Genomic DNA, 9,247 nt, shown 5'->3' with positions numbered 1-9,247 from the left:
GATTGTTTTCTTTCTCTTTTACCTTAGTGTAGAGGTTTTCTAGATTGGAAGGAAATTTTACTTTTTAACTTTATTTCCCAAACAATACCTTATATGACCTCTTCTTAGGGAGTCTGATAAAGCAAATTGCTTCTGGAAAGGATCTGGGGTGCAAGGGATGGGGAATGTGTACTAGACTCACTAGGGGGGCTTCTCTTATTGACAGATTTGATTGTCTGAGCCATTAATTAATTTATTCAATATTTATTGAGCACCTACTTTGTGCCTGGCTCTGTGCTAGAGTCAGGATGTCAGAGACATACAGTTCTTTACCACGACCCACTGGGGCCACAGTGATTGAAAATACATGTGCTTCTTGGGTTGCTAGGACAGGAATTACCTGTGGGTTCCCAGCCTGGAAACCTGGGAGCTCTACAGAGAGATCAATGGCTGTAGAATTTAAAATCCCCTAAAGAAAGTATCAGCGTGTCTTCCTCTGATTGGGCCTTGAAGAAGGCCTAGAACTTTTTCCTTATAGACTGGCATTCTTAGATGACACAGCTCTTGTGTGAATCATCTTCACATAGCAAGACTACACCTGAGTTTCTAACATGTAGTAGGTAGGCTAAATGGTCTTTGACTAAATGAATGAAAGAAATTAACTTTCCCTCTGATCAGGAAATACCCAGAGGCAAAAATCATTATGACCTTTTGTCGACTGAAAGAAAAAAGCATAACATCAAGAGTTGAGGGTTTAAATTTATTCAAGGACCTTATTGAGAACTATGGTCTGGGAGGCAGCAGCTCTGTAACTCTGAGGAGCTATTCCAAAGAGGGAGAGGGAGAAGCCAGTATATATGTGATTTTTGGCTGGGGAATACGTACAGTCACACACACACACACATATGTACAGTCAAGCTTTCATCTTGGTAAAAAATCACTGCTAGTCACACAGAACACACCTCTCAAGGTAATGATTTTAGGGCTTTTAGGAAGACTCTTCCCATGCATAGAATAATTATAATTAAATAATTTAAAAATAATTAAAATTATTCCTGAGATATTAATCTAACTATCAAAGGAGTCTGCTTGTCCAAAGTACATAACATCCTGTTAACACCTTAATTTCTTCTCAGGGTTGCCTGTTGGTCAGTGACTGCAGCAGGTTATGAGTTAATCCTTAATAGTACTGAGTGGTGAGCAAGAAAAGCTCTTTGTTCTCTTTATGTACTTTAAGGTGTTTGTGGGCACATGTTTCATTGTTTCCCTCCTGGGGTGGCTGTTTCCTAATAATGTCATTGTAATAGAGTGCATTCATCAGGGTTATGGTTTTCCTATTCTGGAATGTCCCTCCTTTCTCCCATTTACCAGCTCTTCATTATTTCTTTTCTATTTGAACTCATTTCTCTCCTGCACTCTTCCCCTTCTCCCACAGCAACTTCTCTCTGTACTGAAGTCTGAAACAATACTAAAGCTTAACAATCAGTCACTATTTGAGTAGGACTACTGTTTCCTTAAAATTTTAAAAAAATTTTAAATTTTTACAATGTTGGGTTGGTTTCTATTGAACAACAATGCAAATCAGCCATAATTACACATATATCCTCTCCCTCTTGAGCCTTCCTCCCCTCTCCCATCCTACCACTTTAGGTCATCACAGAGCTCCAGACTGGGCTCCCTGGGTTGTACAGCAACCCGTCACCAGCCATCCACTTTACACATGATAGAGTATATATGTCAATGCTACTTTCTCTCCCTCCCCGACTGTGTCCACAAGTCCATTCTCTACATCTAGGTTTCCATTCCCTCCCTGCAAATAGGTTCATCAATACCATTTTTATAGATTCCATATATATGCGTTAATATACAATATCTGGGCTTCCCTGGTGGCTCAGTGGTAAAGAATCCTCCTGCAATGTAGGAGCGGAAGAAGATGCGGGTTCCATCCCTGTGTTGGGAATATCCCCTGCAGGTAGGTGTGGCAACCCACTCCAATATTCTTACCTGGAGAATGCCATGGACAGAGGAGCCTGCTGGGCTACAGTCCATGGGATGGCAAAGAGTCGGACACGGTTGAAACGACTTAGCATGCATACAATATTTGTTTTTCTCTTTCTGACTTACTTTACACTGTATAACAGGGTATAGGTTCATCCACTTCAAATATAATATCTCTTTTTCACACAAGATACCCTTTACAGTATCTTCTTGCTGTTCAGATTTGCCAGTTCACAAATTAGCAGGGGAAGATACATGTATTAGTTGCCAGGGCTGCCATAACAAAGTACCATAGACTAGGTGGCTTAACCAACAGAAATTTATTTTTTCACAGTTCTGGAAGGTACAAGTCTATGACTGAGATGCCAGCAAGGTTGTTTATTTTGAGGTCTTTTTCTTTGGCTCAGAGATGGCTCTCTTCTCCCTGTTTTCAGGTGGTCTTCCCTCTATACCTTTCTGTGTCCTAATTCTTTCTTCTTATAAGGACACCAGTTGTATTGTATTAGGATCCAACCTAATGACCTCATTTTAACTTAATTGCCTCTTTAAAGACCTTATCTTCAAATACAGTCACATTGTGCAGTACTGGGGTTAAGACTTCAACATATGAATTTGGGAGAATACAATCGAGCCCATAATAGTACATCTTCAAGCTTGTCTTAAAAAAAAAAAAATCACTGGTCTAAAGCAATGTTGCTGGGAGTGGTTGATAGAAGAATTACCTGGGGAGGTTGAAATATACTGATGCCTGCATGGTCTCCAAGAGATCAGTCAGTGGGTATGAAACAGCAATGGGAATCTGTACATTAAAAAAAAAAATCCCAGGTAACTAGGGCTTCCCAGATGGCTCTAGTGGTAGAGTCCACATGCCAATGCAGGAGACACAAGACGAGGGTGCAATCCCTGGGTCAAGAAGATTCCCTGGAGCGGGAAATGGCAATCCGCTCCAGTATTCTTGCTTGGAAAATTCCCTGGACAGAGAAGCCTGGTGGGCTACAGTCCACTGGGTTTCAAAGAGTCAGATGCGACTGAGCACACGATTCAGACAGTTAGTCAGCTTTAAGAACCACTACCACTATTCTAATTCCTGGCATGTTTGTTTATTGTGCTATAAAGATCAAGTCTGGTGAGGACTCCTCTCAAAGTGTGCTGTTTTCTGTCATTTGTTTTCATGGTTTCTTTCTTTTTTTTTTTTTCTGTCTTCTTTACTACTTTTCATTTTTGTGTGAATTAATCGATGACTAACCTAGACAGCATATTAAAAAGCAGAGAGATTACTTGCCAACAAAGATCCATCTAGTCAAAGCTATGGTTTTTCCAGTAGTCATGTATGGATGTGAGAGTTGGACTGTGAAGAAAGTTGAGTGCTGAAGAATTGATGCTTTTGAACTGTGGGGTTGGAGAAGACTCTTGAGAGTATCTTGAACAGCAAGGAGATCCAACCAGTCCATCCTAAAGGAAATAATTCCTGAATATTCATTGGAAGGACTGATGCTGAAGCTGAAACTCCAATACTCTGGCCACCTGATGTGAAGAACTGACTCATTGGAAAAGACCCTGATGCTGGGAAGGATTGATGGCAGGAGGAAAAGGGGACAACAGAGGTTGAGATGGTTGGATGGCATCACCAACTCAAAGGACATGAGTTTGAGCAGGCTCTGGAAGTTGGTGATGGACAGGGAGGCCTAGTGTGCTGCAGTCCATGGGGTTGCAAACAGCTGGACACGACTGAGCGACTGAACTGAACTAAACTGAACTGAAGCTCTTAAGGCACCCAACAAATTCCAGTCCAAGTTTTATGATTTAATTAGCTTCATCTATTGGGCTTATGTTCCAAATAATTTCTGACTCATATACTCCTATCTCAACTACAAGTTTCAACTAGGTATCTAATTTACGCTGTGTCTGCCAGTCATGGTTGATGATGATGACATAAAGAGGTTGGAGTAAGGTCTGCCCTCAAGAAATTTAGAGACTTTCTTTGTTAAATTAACAAAGACATTAACTCCTAATGCTTCCATTTTATTAAACAAAATCATATCACTGGAGACTTACTGTGTTTTAGGTTGTTTTGACTGGGGTCTTTTATTACCCAGCTATGGTGACACATTCACTAGTAAGTCTGTGACTAAACTAGGGATTGGCCACATAGGTTCTATGCCTTGAAGCGGCCACCTTGAGAGACTGACATGAGTTCCCCAGTTCCTTTGTCCTTAGCACAGCTGTAGCCATGATAGTATGTTGGGGTCCTTTAATGGACCGGGACCTGGCAGTCCGGAGGAGACGATAAGAAAGTGAAAGAGAGAAAGAGGCTGATATTCCCTGGTTTATGCAGAGAACCAATAAAGTCCTTGACACAGGACTTGTGTCTCTCACGAAGGCACCGGGCATCCTCTGGAGGGGGGTGAAGGCAAAGGGTGCCTTCTCAAGAGAGTCTTAGAAGCCCGGGCAGGAGAGTGAGCAAGACGGGTCTCTGCGCTCCAGAGAATCAGCCGAGGAGAGAAAGAAAGACAGACAGATAGACAGACATGGGGACCCAAGCTCTGATGAAGCAAAGGTGCTTTAATGATTTCTCTGTGACTATATAAAGGCTGTGGTACAAGAAGTTTCTTTCGACAGTGTTAAAGATCAGAAAACCAAATGTACAGCAACTGTTACCAAGGGAACAGGGATTAATAATGGTCACAAGGTCAGGAGACAATCCATATCTCAAGAAAGGGGATCAAGACTAAGCAGTTTTGTCGTAAAGAGAATGTTTACTAAAGGAGACTCAAGCCTGTCCCACACAATGACCTCAGTTCCTGGGAGCAGCGTGCTGTTCCGCTTAAAAAGAAAGAAAGGACTTGTGAGAAACAGCACGTAGGAATCCTCCTGTTAAACACTCCCTGACAGTAGTAGAACCATGAATTAGCAAATTCAAAGGTTTACTAAGCACATTCCTCTGTCTGTAGTGTTGCAAAGAGTCAGACATGATTGAAGCAACTTAGCATGCACGCACACAAACACAATCCTCCCTAGATGTGATTTTGTATCGGATTAAACCCAATCTCTGGCAGCTTCCCCAATAGCTCAGGGGTAAAGAATATGCCTACAATCCAGGAGACACAGGAAATTTGGGTTCAATCCCTGGGTCAGGAAGATCCCCTGGAGCAAGAAATGATAACTCATTCTAGTATTCTTGCCTGGGAAATCCCATGGACTGAGGAGCCTGCTGGGCTACAGTCCAGAGGGTTGCAAAGACTTGGACACGACTGAGCAACACACAAAACCAGTCTCTCCAGAATGCTTTCTGGATTCCAGTGAAATTATGCCCCATTTCTGGCAAAGTAAACCGAACAGCTGTTGTCAACATGGAGATAATTTAGGCATTTAAGGGTGAAATGTAATCCCTTGGTTAAAAAAAAAAAAATCGAAGTCAAGAACAGGGATTTTTCTTTTCATAGCAAGTCATCTGTGTTGTCTTGAGGGTAACATAAAAAGTGATTATAGATTTAAAAATTTGCTTCGGGTGTTTTAGAGGAAGAAACTATGAAGGAAGCAGAAACAAAAAGGAATGGGTTCTGTGGATTTGAGATGAGAAGTAGAGGTCAGCTCATGCTAGGGGCTTCAGAATTTTAGTGAAGGTTACCTGTTGCTCTTTAACTTATCTGTTCATTTCTTCTTTCAATCATTTCCTAAATCATTGATCAAACATTTATTATCTGCCTTGAGTTGTACAGATAATTAAAAAAATCTATCTGTTCTCAGGAAGCTCAAAGTCCTGGAAGAGATGACCACGTAGACTGATAGTACAGTAAGTGTAATGGGTGTGTAATGGAGCCATGCAGAGGGCAATGAAGAGCCTGGAAGTTGGATGACCAGCTACTTGGTGGGATAGGGTGTGGATTCACAGAAGGAAACACTGAGCTGAGCAGAAGAAAAGGGAAAGGCATTTCATTCAAAAGGAATAGTTTAACAACAACCCACAACCTTTGGACTATTAACATATACATACTATTGTTTATAAAATAGATAGTCAATACAGACCTACTGTCTTACACAGGGAACTCTACTCAGTACTCTGTAAAAACCTATATGGGAAAAGAATCTGAAAAGGAATATATATATATATATATATATATATATATATATATATATATAACTGAATCACTTTGTTGTATACCTGAAACTAACACAACATTGTAAATCAACTATATGCCAATATAAAATGAAACTTCTAAAAGAAACTTCTAAAAAAGGAATAGTATTTCTGAATTCAGATCACCCTCCCACCCCGCTCCCACTGCCCAACCAAAGCAAGTGGTTGTTTAAGTCTTACTAGTAACTTTTCATCAGAAAGAAAAGGTAGCTAGAGCAAACTATCCTGGCAGATGTACTTCTTGAGCCTGCAACAGTTTGAACAGTAAGAAACATTCATTTTTACATAAGTCTGCTTCTCTTCTCCCTTGAATCTGGTTGGCTTTGAGTCTTGCTTGAGGCATAGAAGGCAGGGGAATAATGTGCGAAGGCAGGGGAATAATGTGCAACATTCAAAAATCAAGACTATGCTTCAAGAAGTCCTGACTAGGAGCTCTCACCCTCTAGGAATGTTGCTGTCAAATGAGGAAGCTCTAGGGACTTCCTTATTTTCCCCCTTTCTTTCCTCATTTTTGGCAGCACTGGGACATGGTTGCTGTGTGAGGGCTTTCTCTAGTAGTGGTGAGAAGGGTTACTCTTTGCTGCAGTGTGTGGGCTTCTCATTGTGGTGGCTCCTGTTGTGGAGCACAGGCTCTAGGCAGAAGTGGACTTGGGTAGTTACAGCACTCAGGTTCAGTGGTTGTGGCTCATGGGCTTATTTGTACTGTGGCATGTGGAATATTCCTGGACCAGGGATCAAATCTAGAGAAGGCGATGGCACCGCACTCCAGTACTCTTGCCTGGAAAATCCCATGGATGGAGGAACCTGGTGGGCTGCAGTCCATGGGGTCTCGAAGAGTCGGACATGACTGAGTGACTTCACTTTCACTTTTCACTTTCATGCATTGGAGAAGGAAATGGCAACCCACTCCAGTGTTCTTGCCTGGAGAATCCCAGGGATGGGGGAGCCTCGTGGGCTGCTGTCTCTGGGGTCGCACAGAGTCGGACATGACTGAAGCGATTTAGCAGCAGCAGCAGTAGCAGCAGGGATCAAATCCTCATTCCCTGCATAGACAGGCAGATTCCTATCCACTGCGCCCCCAGGGAAGTCCTCTAGGGATTTGGTGGTCCAGTGGCTAAGATTCTGAGCTCCCATTGCAGGGGTCTTGAGTTCAATCCCTGGTCAGGTCTCTAGCTCCCACATGCCACAACTAAGTTCCTGCAACTAAAGATCCTACATGCCTCAACAAAGATCGGAGATCCTGTGTGCCCCAACTAATACCCATCTCAGCCATAAATAGTTTTTTTTTTTTTTTTTTTTTTTAATGAAGAAGCTCTGCTCAACCTGCTGGGGATATGCAGACCCCCTGGCCAACAATATCAACTTTCAGATATTAGACTCATGCTGTCTTAGACCAGTCCAGCTCAGGTGAGCTCTCAGATGACTGTAGCTGTGTGAGTGACTTTAGCCAAGACCAGCAGATGAAACTCCTAGCTGAATCTAGGCCAAATGTAGACTCACAGAATTTCAGGCAAATAAAGTGATTGTTGTTTTAAGACACTAACTTTTAGGGTTTGGTGCACTAATGAATTTTTTTTCTATGTAAACATCAAAGTCTAATTCTGGAATCAAACCAAAGTCTATGATTTTGCCTTCTCAATGCTTTGCCACTACCCACGGGCTGAATAGATGGCAGCTGCTCATTGAGTTTTACTCTCATGTGTATTATTTGCATTTGGACTGAAAGGAGCTCTGTTCTCCAGGATGGAACTACTCTAAGGCTCTTCAGGAACAGGAATAAGAGTCCATCACACACAGCCGATTTTGAACATTGTCCTAAACAGAGGCATACAGACTGAGAGCTGAGGGACTGGGAATTATTCAGCCTCGCACCCTCATTTTGCATTCAGGCCAGAGAGATGAAATGACTTGCTCGAGTTCTCACAGCTCATTAATGGCACAGTCAGAACAAAGAAGATAATCTCCTGACTACTAATCTAAACTGCTTTGAACGTCTGAGTTGAACATACAAATTTGAACATTTAAGTGTGAATTGCTTTTTGAGCAAGAAGAGAAGCTAATCACTTCAAGATATGATTTTGGAGTCATGAAAAGACCTTCAAAGATAAAAATGCCTCTGGAACACAGCTGCTAATAACCTGGGAGAAAATGCGTCTAACTTCAGTTGTCCTCTAGCTCCAAATGGCAACCCCCCTTTCTAATCATGAAGGTGAAGTAAGCTTAACAATTTCATCTTGAAAAATGAATATAATGGATTGTATCTACTTAGGTAAACAGAAAAGTGAGATTTTCTTCTGTCTTTGCAACCTCTAGCAATTTGCCTGTGATGAGTATTATACTCTTGTTTAATGATTGTTTGATAATTAAAAAAAAATTGTTTTTCTTTCTTTCCTATCTCTGTGGAGAGATTTTTCTGGGTTGGGAGAAGATTTTGTTTTAAATGATATTTCGCAACAATTTTTAACTCCCTTCTTTTCCTCCCTGCCCCTCTCTCTCCCTTCCTACCCTCTTTCCTTCCTTCCACCTTGGCTTTGTGTAGCCTACTCATTTCCATTTTTGGGGAGTGTATCCTTTGGTAGTCTTTTCCAGTGAGGTCTCAGGAAAGTTATCTCCTTGTCTTTGTATGTTTGAAAAATGCTTTTATTTCCTCTAAATTCCTAGAGTATAACTAAGCCAGATGTAGAATTATAGACTGACCATTATTTTCCTTCATCTTTTAAATAATTAATTAATTAATTATTTGACTGCATCAGGTCATAATTGTGGCACATGGGATTTTGATAGTGGTGTATGGGCTTCTCTAGCTGCAGTCCATGGGGTTGCTATGAGTTGGACACGACTGAGCAACTTCACTTTCACTTTTCATTTTCATGCATTGGAGAAGGAAATGGCAACCCCCTCCAGTGGAGTGGAGAATCCCAGGGAAGGGGGAGCCTGGTGGGCTGCCATCTATGGGGTCGCACAGAGTCGGACACGACCGAAGCGACTTAGCAGCAGCAGCAGCAGCTTTGTGAGGGCTCAGTAGTTACGGCACATGGGTTTAGTTGCCCCTCAGCATGTGGGATCTTAGTTCTTCCACCAAGGATTGAACCCATGTCCCCTGCATTGGAAGACAGATTCTTAACCACTGGA

The sequence above is a fragment of the Bubalus bubalis genome, chromosome 10 (assembly GCF_019923935.1).
Source record: "Bubalus bubalis isolate 160015118507 breed Murrah chromosome 10, NDDB_SH_1, whole genome shotgun sequence".
Lineage (NCBI taxonomy): Eukaryota > Metazoa > Chordata > Mammalia > Artiodactyla > Bovidae > Bubalus > Bubalus bubalis.
The sequence above is the reverse complement of the archived record's forward strand: the minus strand, read 5'-3'. Positions refer to the sequence as shown.